Raw genomic sequence first — 13,368 nt, forward strand, 5'->3', positions numbered from 1 at the left:
TAGTTATAATTTTAGAAAACTAATTTAAAAGCATTCTTATCATTCTATAATATATAAATGATATATAGGGGCTGGGAGTTGGGCCTAGTGGTAGAGTGCTTGCCTAGCATGCACCAAGACCCAGGTTCGATTCCTTGGTACCACATACATAGAAAAAAGCTGGAAGTGGTGCTGAGGCTCAAGTGGTAGAGCTCTAGCCTTGAGAAAGTCCAAGGACAGTGCTCAGGCCCTGAGTTCAAGACCAGGATTGGCAAATATATAAAGAAAGAAATGATACATAATTTTATGAAATTTTATTTTATATATTATATAATGTTATATAATATATACAAGTATGTTTTATTATTTATAATATATTCAATTATATATAATGTAACATATACACACACATCTAAAGTCAGGTCAACTTTATTCTATGCTGTAGTTTATTGTTAGTAGGGTATAGCCAATGCAATAAATATTTGAAATATGAAAAAAGTTCACTTAAAATTGCTTAAAAATGCAAAAGAAATTTCTAAAGCTTAGTAATTCAGAAGAACATGACAGTGATAAAATGTGAGAAAAATATAAAATTCCATTTTTTCATATCAAAATAAACTATAATTATTCATTTATAGAACTTGTACTAATAAGAAGAAAAATAGAAAAATACCTCTGAATATCAGTTCAACCTTTATTTAACTCCTAGTAAATACCCCAAGAATTCTGCTTGAATGAATACACATGCTGTATTTCCTCATATTACTTCTATAGATAGTCTTAACAGACAGAATTGCAACAATAATGTTTATTTTCATAAAGCTATTATACATCTCCAAATAAATGTTAACTAGGATGGTAGATGAAATAGGTCTGGTAAATTTTCACTTTCTTCACAGTTGACGAATATGGAACTAGCAGTAGGCTTCCAAAGTTGTGCTTAATGCTTTGCTTTCACCATAGACTAAGCAATTTTAAAATATTTTCATATTACTATTTGTCATCTCATACAATGGCAATTCTATTCTTCCAGACATAGCAGTTAAAAACTCAAAACCATTTAGGTTTACAGAAAAATGAAGACAGTAGAGAATTATCCTATATTCTACACCTAATGTCCCTACCATCCAAATCTTGCATGAGGGTTAAATTTGTTAAATTATTGATAAAGTATTATTTCATCTTTTATCCATTTCAGGGCCCATCTAGGATACATTACAGTTTATAATGTCATCAACAATGGTTCCTTGTCTTTGATGACATTATAGTGTTTAAGGAGTACTGGTGTAGGGTTCTTTTCTCATGATTAGTCAAGTATTCTAGGTTTTGAAGAAGAAGACCCCAGAAATAAAGTGCTATTGTCATTATGGCAATTTGTCATCTTTGATGTTAATCCTGATCATCTAAGTGAGGTTGTGTTCACCTGTTACATATTCTTATTATGTATTCTTTGGAAGATGATCTTCACTTGCCATACAACAGACAAGGATCTTATAACTAAAATATACCTACAGCTCAAGAAATTAAATCTTCTAAAACAAACCTTCAAAGAAAGGGGGTCTTAAAGAGAGACTTCTCTAAAGAGGAAATAAAAATGGCCATAAAAGAAATGCTAATGGAAACAACTTTGAGATTTCACCTCATCCCAGTTAGAATGGCCCTTATCAAGAAATCTAATAACAACAGATTCTGGAGGGGATGTGGCCAGAAGGGACTGTCACTACACTGTTGGTAGTGGTGTAAACTTGTCCAACCACTCTTGAAAGCAGTATGGAGGCTCCTCAAAAGACTAAATAGAGCCAAGCAATCCCACTACTGGACATCTACCCAAATATCTACAAACAAGGCCATACTAAAATTACCAGCAAACTATATTAATAGCAATATTATATACATGAGCTAAGATATGGAACTAACCCAGATGCCCCTCAGTAGGTGAATGGATCATGAAGATGTGGTATATTTACACCATAGAATTCTATGCTGCCATCAGAAAGAATGACATTGTCGCATTTGTAAGGAAATGGAAAGACTTGGGAAAAATCATACTAAGTGAAGTAAGCCAGATCCAAAGAAAAATAGGTCCCATGTTTTCCCTCATTTGTAACAATTAGTATATGTTTAAGATTCTCCTAGCAGAAGATCATAATAGCTCAAAAGCTAAGTACATAGTCAATATATGATGAGAATAAGTGAAATGATCTCCTAGATATGGAAACAAGAGGGCTATCTTTGTGACTGCTGTTCTTAAAGTATTATGTGAAGCTATTTCTTTTTCTTCTTTTCCCTTTAAGGTTTATCTCCTGTTGTTACTGTATCTGACTTTGGTACCTGGTATTTTGTATGTATGTTTATTGTTGTATTTGAAAATGGGGAGGTGAGGGAAAAACAAGGTGAGTGGGAGAGGTGGGGCAAGGAAAGTGGGAGAAAAATATGGGAAGGGGTAACAATGTTCAAGAAGTAATGTACCCACTACCTGATGTAACCCCTTTGTACATCACCCAACAATAAAATAAAAATTTTAAAAATGGAACCAGGAGCATGGCCTAGTGGTAGGTAATGTGCTCGCTTAGCATACCCGAAGCTCTGGTTCAATTTCCTGGAACAACACACACAGAAAATGCCATAAGTGGCACCGTGGCTCTTGTGGAAGACCAGTAGCCTTGAGCAAAAAGTATCCAAGGACAGTGTCCAGGCTCTGAGTTCAAGCCCCAGGACTGGCAAAGAAAAAAAATTAAAAATTAAAAACAAAAAAAAGTCACTATGAACAACTGATACTTAAGGAGTAGGAAAATAGAAAGTATTCCAAATAGTATATTTGTATGACATTTCATGTTCTATTTTATGGCAGAAACAGCTTTAGAATGTTTCACAAATACTCATTTCTTTAAAATGTAATGAATGCAATGTAATATAATGAATGCAACGTAATGCAATGAATGCAATATATGTTTACTGGAAAACTGGAAATCATGTTAAAAAAAAAGAAAGATAAAATTCACAATCCACAGCCCATCAGTTAATATTCTGAGGTATTGCTGGTAAACCTTCTTTCCAATTGTACATTTGAAAAAATTGAAGTAGACCTCTTTTTGTATTACTCTCACACTCAGTTAGCAGTACAAAAATTACCATGTATCTTTAGACAAACGTGTTTTATTCTTTACAACTCCAGGATCTACTATAGTACCTGGTAATGCTACAGTAGGTTCAGCCAATGTGACTCCATAATATTAATGATTTCATGAATTAACAAACACATGACTTAAAAACCACTCCAAGAGACATTTAAGTCTGACCAAGATAACCTCTGGCTCTTCATTTTTACCCATGTGACAGTCATAGTCATTAGGATTGCCAGTGATTAATTTGAGGTTTTGGAAAGTTAAATAAATCAGTATAGTATTTACTCAGATAAGTCTAAAAAAGAAAATGGCATATGTATTAAGATATATTTACTACCATCTAAATTAACCATATATATATTTTTGTTTATTTAATATTCATTTGTTTATTTATGTATATCTCTGTAGGTATTATATTTATTTGGCAAAACAGATTTTTAACTAAAATTATGCTTTTCTTCAGTCTTAATCATTTTAGAATTTATGATACAAGCTCCTATGCCTTTATTCTATTACTTGAACATGTGTAAGTTATAGAATTCAGGATTTTTTTAGATTTAAAGCAATAGGATGAATATATAGTACAATAAAACACTAAGCAAGGAATAAGTAGACATAATAATTTTCTGTACAATTCTCTATAGTAACCCATATATCATCCCCATAGACTGTCACCTTGTGCAATTTATAATAAATGGCAAATTTTAACCAGCACTTTGTCTACATTGTGCAAAAATCTCTTTAAAAAGTCTTCAATACCTTTAGAGCCTTTGTTTATCACTATCTGGAAAGTAGTATTTGGTTGATTTTGTTTGCTGGAATCTTCGAATTGAAAAAGTGGAGTTCAAATTCTAAATCCATTAGGGATTAGGTCTAATATTTTGAATTTCCAGTGACAAATTTTTCCTCAGTCAAACACCAAATACATAAATAAGATTCTTTGTGGTTTTCTTTGCTGTTTTGCCTGTTTTAGTGTGTGATAAGATTTCGCTTTTTCCCTAGCCTGGGCTCAATTCTCGGTCCTGATCTAGAAGATTGGGGTGTGACCCAATCGACTCAGTTATTACTCCTGAGAAAGCCTCAGGAAGTCACAGAATCTGCGTTTATGTTTTGCCATCTTTCTATTACCTTTATGTTTCTAATACTAAAGCATTTTCCTCCTTTCTACTGAGACCAGCTGAGTTTTACCTACTGTGTTTTATTTTATCTAGTATGACCTGGTGTTGCAGGAGCAGGCTTGTCAGTAAATCTTTTGTCTTTAAGTATATATACAAAGGAGATGTGATTTAATGAAGAAGCTTATGAGTATAATATATCATGATTAATATCACCCCTTTCCCAAAGTTTTACCTATCCCTACTGTACTTACTTTTCTTAATTTTGTAGAACATACGTTTGGATTTTTTATTATATTTTCTCCTCCTCTTTATTTGTCTACCCATTTCTCCTTGATTCCACCCACTGCTTTTAAGTACTCACTTACTGGCATTTTATTTTCCAAAACTAAGGAATTATACTATTTGAGTTCTTCCTTGAATAACCATATTTCAGTTAATTTGGATATACTTGCATATCACTCACTGTATTTATTAATAAGTTTATAAGCTAAGTCTAGCTTCTATATATAAGGAAAAACATGCATTCTTTGTTTCTCTGGTCTGACTTATTTCATTTAACATATTTTTTCAGATGTTCTTATCACTATACAAATGACGTACAGAGGGTTACATTTACAAAAGTCCTGTAAAATGTACATTTCCTTTTGGACAATGTCACCCTTCCCTTACTCTCTCCCAATTTTTCTCTTCCATCTTCATTGATAAATTTAATAGTTCACTTTCAACATAGTATCAGGTCCCTTCATTTCATTTCTGTGCTCCCTCTTACCTTCCTAAAGATAGATACATAAAAAAGACAGAAAAGAAAAGAAAGAAAAACAATAGCACAGAAAAAAGTTCTTGTTTCTATTTCCTGGAGCTCATTTTATTAATATTATTTGTTATGCTCAGAGGCACATAGGCATTGTGCCTCCCCTTAGAGAATCCTCCTTCAGTCTCACTTGAATATGTTGAGTGTGTTTTCCATGCCTTTGATTTCTTTTGTTTTAAATTCCTCTGCTTTATCCTCAAAGGTTTTTCCATTTCCTTTTTAAATAGTATTTTACTTTATTGTACAGGTAATGTACAGAGAAGTTACAGTTACATAAATAGTGTAATGAGTATATTTAGTCAGTACATTTCTTGTCAAACAATGTTATACTCTCCCTCATTTTCTCCCATTTACCCCCTCCACTTCTCTTCTCCCAAAGTGATAAAGGTCATTTCTAACTTAATGTCCATTCCTGGAATGGCTGGATCATAATGTAGTTATATGTAGAATTTTTTAGGAACCTCTGCAGTGCTTTTCAGAGTTGCTGGACAAGTCTACTTCCCAACAACAGCCTATTTGGGTTCCCTCTAACCACATCCTTGACAGCATCTGTTATAATTTGTATTCTGGAACAATGTTAAGATTTCACTAACACCAGTTCAAATGGCCATTATTAAGAAAACAATGAAAGTTCATTATTATTAACTATAGTGGAAAGACTTGCTTAAGTAAGTGAGTCAGCTTCCATAATTACATGTTAAATGTCAATACCCTCTGGGTTATACTGACCTGGATACTAAGGAGTCCATCTTAGCCTTTTCTTTGATTAATCCCAATCTTGACACTTCTATGAAGTCTTTAGCAGTCTACGTGCCAGAGTTAGCACTTATTAAATATTTCGTAATTGATATTCATAGTCAATGCTGTCATTTGACAAATATCTTTACTAAATATTCTGCCAGCTTATCAGCTTGAGAAGACAAAAAAAAAGCTTTTAACACCAGGACTCTAGTCGAAGTTGAAGTATATATGAGAAAAGAACTATTTCGTTTTGCTTGATTTTCACAACTAAAGTAATTTGATATCTAGATATCTAATAGGCCTTTTTACGGTATGTTAACATGACAGTTGGCAGATGAGTATTTTTCTATATAACATTCTGTAATAAGTAAAATTTCATTATATCTTCATAGGGAATCAATAACTACATTAAAAACCTATGGTAATAACGGATCCTTCATCAATAGCAGATGCGATATGCAAAGTAGAAAACAATCTCTTTTGATTGCTGGTGCCTCAAAGAAATAGAGAAAATTTCACCTGATAATTATAATAAAACTCTAATATTTATAAACTGAGTAGGCCTAGAAATTCAGGAAGCAGTCAGGTTTTTCCAGCTATTTGCTGGCTTTGTGACCTTGGGAAATTGTGAACTTCTTTCTCCCTATTCAAAGGATAAGCTACTTTACTAAGCAACATATTCCTAAGCAGAAAGGTATACAGCAGTGACTTCTAGTCACCCCTAAGCCTACTGATAAATATCAGTTTTCAACTAGCCTCCCAGCAGATTTGTGAGGACAGATTTGGAAACAAAGCCCTCATTCTCCATGTGGCAATGCTACGAATGGCTGTTGTAAAATGAATGCATGAATTAGATTCTTTAGATTGTAAATAACAAAAACACAGAACAGCATAAGGAATTATGCTTATACAAACAAACCACAAAAATGGCTGGGCTCAGGAGGTATGTATATATTGTATGTACATATGTATTACCATCTTATAGGTGTAAGTGTGGTCTTTTCCTTTCTGTGAATGACATTCATATATTAGGTCATAATTACATAATGAATGCATTTTCTGTATCCTTGTATATCCCAGAGAAAATTTAATTCTGATCATATGGGCCTATAGGACCTATGTATCTGGAAGTTCAGTCTTGAGTCGGTCCTCAGAAACTCCTTGGGCATAAGTCATATCAAGTGTGTGCACACAGAAGGGGGTTATTAGAAGTGTCCAACACCATGCAGACAGTCCAACTCTAGGTAGTTAGTCAAACAATGATTTACAGAAGTAGAATGAAGTAACATAGTCACAGAAATTAAATGTAGGAAATGGATCTACAAAATGTGAGGCAAACTGAGTTCCAGCATACACATTAGCTGAAGGAAAATGAACAATGTATATTCTGGCATAATGTTTGATCTTTTCCCAACTCTGCATTTTCTTTCTGTCATATGCAAATCTTTGTCCTGAGTACATATCTATTCTCTCCCACAAAAGCTTCTGTGGTCACTCCATTTCAGAGAACTATCTGACTCACTCTTTCAACACTTCAGTGTTCTGAGATTTGGCCATTGATTGAGAGTTGTTACTTTATAAACAAAATGAGCAACATAATAATCGCTATTCCAGTCAACAAATACGTACATAACTTGTGTACTTAGAAAAACAATAAATTATCTTTAAAAGGATGAATCCAATATACTCATGTTGTGTAAGTAATCTTTATTATATGTTAATTTAGTGGCTTCATCTTTTAAAGCAATCACATAGCTAAAATGTCTTTCCTTTATGATTACACAAATGGAAATATTCAGATTTTAATAACAATTAAATTGATCAGTTTGAAATTTGGGGAACATACATTTGCATATAATTGCTCTCACTATGCCCATGTGAAATCTAAATTCTATATTCCCAAATATAGAAAAGCCATTCAAGTCAGTCTTAGTTACAAGTGTACATTCATTTAAATCCATACAGTGTGTACTTTCATTGCCAAGAAAGTCATCTCCATTCTTTAACTGTGACTATAATCACAATTTGGGAAATTCTATTGCAACATCAATATGTTATGCACATGTTTGATTAGGCTACTGTGACCTATCATAACAATCAATGTTATTCTTATTTAGTCTAGTGCAGACTTTTTAATGTCCCCATTTTATAATTAGACATGCCTTAGCTTCATTAAATTCTTAAGCCATTAAATTCATGGTTCTATGCATGGCTGCTATCCTGTGTTCTGGACAGCCCATGCTTCTCATTTCACACCCCACCCTGGGTCCCAGGTGACATGGTACCATTCTTCAGTAGCAGAACTACTTTCAGCTCCTCAGCTCTGGTGTGTTATAGTTTTCTGATCATATCTGGGAGAAAAACTGGCATTCCTACTGATCATCAGAAAGATCTAGTCATCTCATTCTTCGGATCAGTTAAAGGTTGATTCTCTTTCTCAAAAGAAAATGTAAATAAGTTGCAGATTATTTGTTCTGAGCTATGTCTTCACACCAGGTCACACAATGGAAAAATAAATAACATCACTTAGTTCTTAATAAAAAAAATACCCAAACAAAACAAAAAACAGACTTTAGCTAATTTCTTTTACCTAAATTTGCCTTGATAGGGAGAAAAAATGATTCCTTGAACCCAGATCTTTGATAATTAAATGCTTTATTCCTTCTCTGTCTGCTACAATTAATAATGTGAATGAATAGTTAAAAATCTTTATTATGGAGAAAGAAAGATTTATAAGACATTGCCAAATATATATACACACACACACACACACACACACACACACACACACACACACACATATATGATTGGTTTAGTGGTATTATTTTGCTTGTTTTTTCTTTTGGAAATTTACATAAGTGATGTTTGATTGTATAAATAAAACATTTTAAAAAGAATAACGTTTATGAATATTCTATTCCTGGAAATAATTCTAGGCATTCCACATATGTAGTAAATCTTAAGAAGTTTCTAGATAGACATTAAATATATGGTTTAGGGGGAAAATGCACTGAGAAAACCTTAAGGACAAATATCTTCAGTTATGTATATAAATGTGGTGATCATTTCATGGCCATTAACACATGCCACTGGATAATAAGAGTGTTCAGCTACCTTTGAAGTGGTGAGGCTCATAATCAGTACCTCAAGTGAAAAACTCACGAACAGCTTTATGAGCAAATTTTTTATCTGCCCCCCTCCTGTTCTCCTGTTTCTCATCCCTTGCTTACCCCTTAGATAAAACATAGAACCTACTGGTGAATATAATGTAACCCTTCTATTAATCACAATTAAAAAAAGGGAAAAGAAAAAAGACATAGAACCTAGAGTTCTTCTCCAAGGTGGTTCATAGAAATGTAAACTTTTTTTTTTCCTCTCTCAAGACTCTAACTTATTCCCATTAGTACATTTCTTACTCTTAACTTTTCTCCATCTTTCTGTGTAAGAGTTGGCCATAAGACTGCGAGTTTGGCCTAGTGGTAGGTAGAGTGCATGCACGAAAACCCCGGTTTGATTCTTTGGTACCATATACATAGAAAAAGCCAGAAATGGTGCTGTGGCTCAAGTGGCAGAGAGCTAGCCTTGAGGAAAAGCCCAAGGACAGTGCTCAGGCCCTGAGTTCAAGCCCCAGAACTGGAAAAAAAAAAGAGTTGGCCATAAAGAAATTCTCTGAATAATCTTGCTTGATTATAAATTACAAGAACTCCCATTTCAGAAAGTATCCATCCTTTAACTCAGGTAGTAAGAAAAGCTACAACTGAAAAAGATCCATAGAACATGAGGCTATCCTAATTATATTGAACTTAAGTGTGCAAACAAATGGTTCATCTTGTTATTTTGGTCTTTAGCCCTGTTCAATGTAAAATCATGATCAAAAAAATTCATCACAATTTTTTTCTTATTAACCTGTCATTTGTGGGGGAAGTTGGCCATGAACAATTGTAATGGACTACAAACCTAAAGAATCATGATTTGAGCCTTACTATTGAGTCTACCTAATATATTAATTTTATTTCAGCTCATAAAGGCTTTCTCATCATGATTCTTTCATTCATTGCAATTATCTCTAGTAGGAATTTCATATGAAGTCATTATTTGGAAAAAATAAATAAGGTTATAATAAGATATAAATAATAAATAAAATAATAAGTTGAGAATGAGAATAGAGCAGAAACATAGAGCAAATGCAGGGAGGAGACTGTGAGAGAAAAAGAGGAAGTCAATGAAATGTGTGATGTAAAATAAGTAAATTTTAGTTTCCTCCCAAATGTAACTTAGAACAGTTTGAACTAAAGAGATAATCTGTCACTCTCTTGGGTTTTCACAGGCTGTTTTCAAATTCATACAAAATTTTCCTGTCATTATTTACATTCATACTAAATGGGGCCTCCAGTTGGTTGTACAGATCAGAACTAGAGGAATTAGGTGCCTGCATATGTCAGCTTTTACATAAAATGAAACTTCCTATCTCAGTATTACTGTTTTACTCTGAATAGAATAATGTCTAGTAGTTTCCTTTTAGTTATTTCCTGCTTTTAATTATGAAATGTAAATATGATTTTTGGTCTGCAGTTAGAGGCCAGTAAGTATTCTACCTGGGCTCAGAACATATTTTAAATCTTTCAATATGAAATTGACACACAGAAAATAAAAAACTAAATTAATACCTAATAAATATTTAAACTACGAATACTCATAAACTTCCAATAGAAGAGATTGAATATTGCTGATATCCCAGAAACTCAACCTGAAACAATGCACACACTTCTCCCAGGGGTAACTGCTTCTTCTTTTCCCATAGTGATGACTTCTTTGCTTTCCTGTTTGTTTTGCATATGTATACATATCACTAGGCAACCTCACTTAGTTCTCTCCCTGAGAGTTACAAATATAATCTCATTGGATACATTATTTCACCTTCTAGGTTATGATAGGTAGCTGCACTCTCTTCGATGTTAGGGATATATAGAATTCTGATATGTGCAGCACAATTGTAAGCCATTCTGATAGCTATTAAAGTATCTGTTCTGAACAATGATACCTTCATTGGCATATGGGTTTATGAGCATTGACAGAATAGATACAGATTACTAGAATCCTGCTGGGTAAGGTGTATAGATCTTATACTTTACTTAATAATGTGAGGAAAGTTTTGTCAAAGGCATTGTTTCATTTTATACTTACCCTATTCATATACAAGAATTCTTGTTGCTTTATATCCTCACCAACATTAGGTACAAGCAACCTTCTTAAATTTTTACCCTACAGTAGTTTTAGCTTGCAAAACACTGATGACTAATGGGTTTTAGCAGCTCTTTGTATTTTTACTATCATGAGTCCAAAATCATTAAGATTTAAAAGTAAATTCTAGCATTTTGGAATTCTGTATTCTGGAATGTGTCATAGATTTCAAATACTTCATATCATAGTGAGACACATGATAGGGAAGCAACAGAAACTCATTCAGTGACCATCAGTTTAGAGCCAAGCACCTCATGCCCTCATACTCTTTGTCCTCTTTAAGTCACGTAACTATGACGTTGATAAAGTCATGTGAGTAACTATGACATTGATACAGCCTTCTGCATATTACACATAATGTACTTGAGACTCGAGGTTGAGAATTTTACCTCAAACAAATAGACTGTTTTGTAAGTGCCAATAAGTGTCAAAATTGAAACTCATACTATGAATGAACTCTTTCCAGCAACCATATCGCCCCTCAATAAATGACCTGTGCAAAGGGAAAACAATGCTCTGTTTGGTAAAGTCATTGTATTAAAAGCTCTATTAAAAGACATTCCAAAGTACCTTGGCTAATGTGACTAATTAAATAATCATATGCCAGGGATAGTTTTTCCTTTAACATTTCACAAGTATTTAAATAAATTACAAGTGTTTGATATTTGGTAGGATTTCTCTTATGAGAGTAATTCATGAAAGACTTTAGTCATATGCTTCATTTTCAGCTATGACAGACACTTGTGAAATGATTAACTGCACTGTAGAGTTATAGAATATCAAATGACAGACAGAGATAAAAGGATCAAAGGCAAGAGTGAGATAAACTGTTCTCTGAGAGATATATCTTTATATAGGCAATCAAATGATTAGGACTTCTACAGATTCACACAATAGACATTTAAAATTAATTTACAAACAATTAGAGGACAAGCATCCAGCAAGATTCCTAGGAATTTATATGTTTTTAATGATGACTTTACCGGCTAATATAATGATCTAAAAAAGCCTGTAAATTCTACAGACACAGATACAATTTTCAAAAAGTCAAATTAACCAGAAGCAATGGCTCAAGTATGATATTGCTCATAAAGTGGGTAGACTAAGCCAGTTGTCAATTTTTCTCATAGGATGCTAAGAATAGCTCTCACAACAGAGGTAGTATTCTATGTCTGACATTCCCCTCCAAGATATTTACAAAATAACTTTTTTAATGAAATTGGGCCCCCAAACTTTTTCCATTTTCACAGATACCTTAGTTCTCTGTACCTTGGTTGACAACACTTTCAAACAGGTCTGGCATTTGCATCTGTGGGAATAAGCCTCACACTTAATCCACTCCACAGAAATGAATAATAAAAACAATTTTATTAATCACTTGTGTGCAGTTCATGCATTTTGTGAGGTTCACCATTTACAACAGTACTTCAGAACACAAATGTTTGTTGATAAAAGTGATCATACACTTTCTAGTTATCAATATATAGCCATCTTCTTCTGTGCTGCCAATTGGCGACAAAGACTTAAAGGTTCAGGGATTGTAGGATTTAAATGACTTTTAACCCTTTACATTTGGAAACTCTTTAAATCCCATTATCTCTGCAGGTATTGCAAATTTGAAAATCAGCTTGGCCTTTTCTTGCTCCAGGTCTAAGGATTATAGAATTTTAAAGGGCACAAATGCTTTTCTGAAGCTCTGTAAAGAACAGTCGCCAACCAGTTGACCTACAGGAAATAAAGCCAGCCAGTTCTTTCCTGCTGGTAACTGCAAATTCAAGGCTCTAAATGGAGAGATATGTGTGTTATGCCGCAAGCCCCCAGGAAAACAAGTAATTGCATCCTCAACTCCATACGACGCATGAGAATTGGAAGATTTGGTTTAGAAAGCTTCAACAGACTTTAGATAGTGTTAGTTTAGTGTCGAAGAATAAGAAAAGAGAGATCTCTCTAGGAAATAAGAAACAAAGGCAGCGAGTTAGAAGCCATCTTGCTCCCGCACAAAACCATGTTACCATAGATACCCAAATGCTAGGTAACTCTCTAAAGTCTTACCTCTTGTGTTCTCAGGTTTATGTATCCGTAGTGAGTCCGAAGGGGCTGCCTGTATGTATATGAGAATGGTATCCACTTTGGACCAGGCTGTCTGAAGCAGTTCAGGAGCAATGGAAAATTCACTTCATTTACAAGGCGCACAACCAGCAGGAAGAGGAATGCCGCCAAGAAGCTCACCGCAATCACTGACTTTCTCTATAAAAAAAAAGTAGAATGAATGGCTGTTAAAGAGAGAGAGAGAGAGAGAGAGAGAGAGAGAGAGAGAGAGAGAGAGGGCAGCCACAAAAGGGATTCCGTTGGT

General features: G+C 33.9%; 1 protein-coding gene across 1 annotated transcript in view; it reads right to left on the reverse strand.

The window, feature by feature from the left end:
* The window catches only part of St6galnac3 (ST6 N-acetylgalactosaminide alpha-2,6-sialyltransferase 3), a 328,618-nt gene extending 315,476 nt beyond the window's left edge, over positions 1-13,142 (reverse strand). The window contains exon 1 of the mRNA XM_090333713.1: positions 13,068-13,142. The gene's annotated coding sequence lies outside the window, so the exon portion shown is untranslated. The remainder of the gene's footprint in view (positions 1-13,067) is intronic.
* Between the last annotated feature and the right edge of the window lie 226 nt (positions 13,143-13,368).

This window comes from Megascapheus bottae, chromosome 6, assembly GCF_031878675.1.
Source record: "Megascapheus bottae isolate mThoBot1 chromosome 6, mThoBot2.hap1, whole genome shotgun sequence".
In the NCBI taxonomy this organism is placed as follows: Eukaryota; Metazoa; Chordata; class Mammalia; order Rodentia; family Geomyidae; genus Megascapheus; species Megascapheus bottae.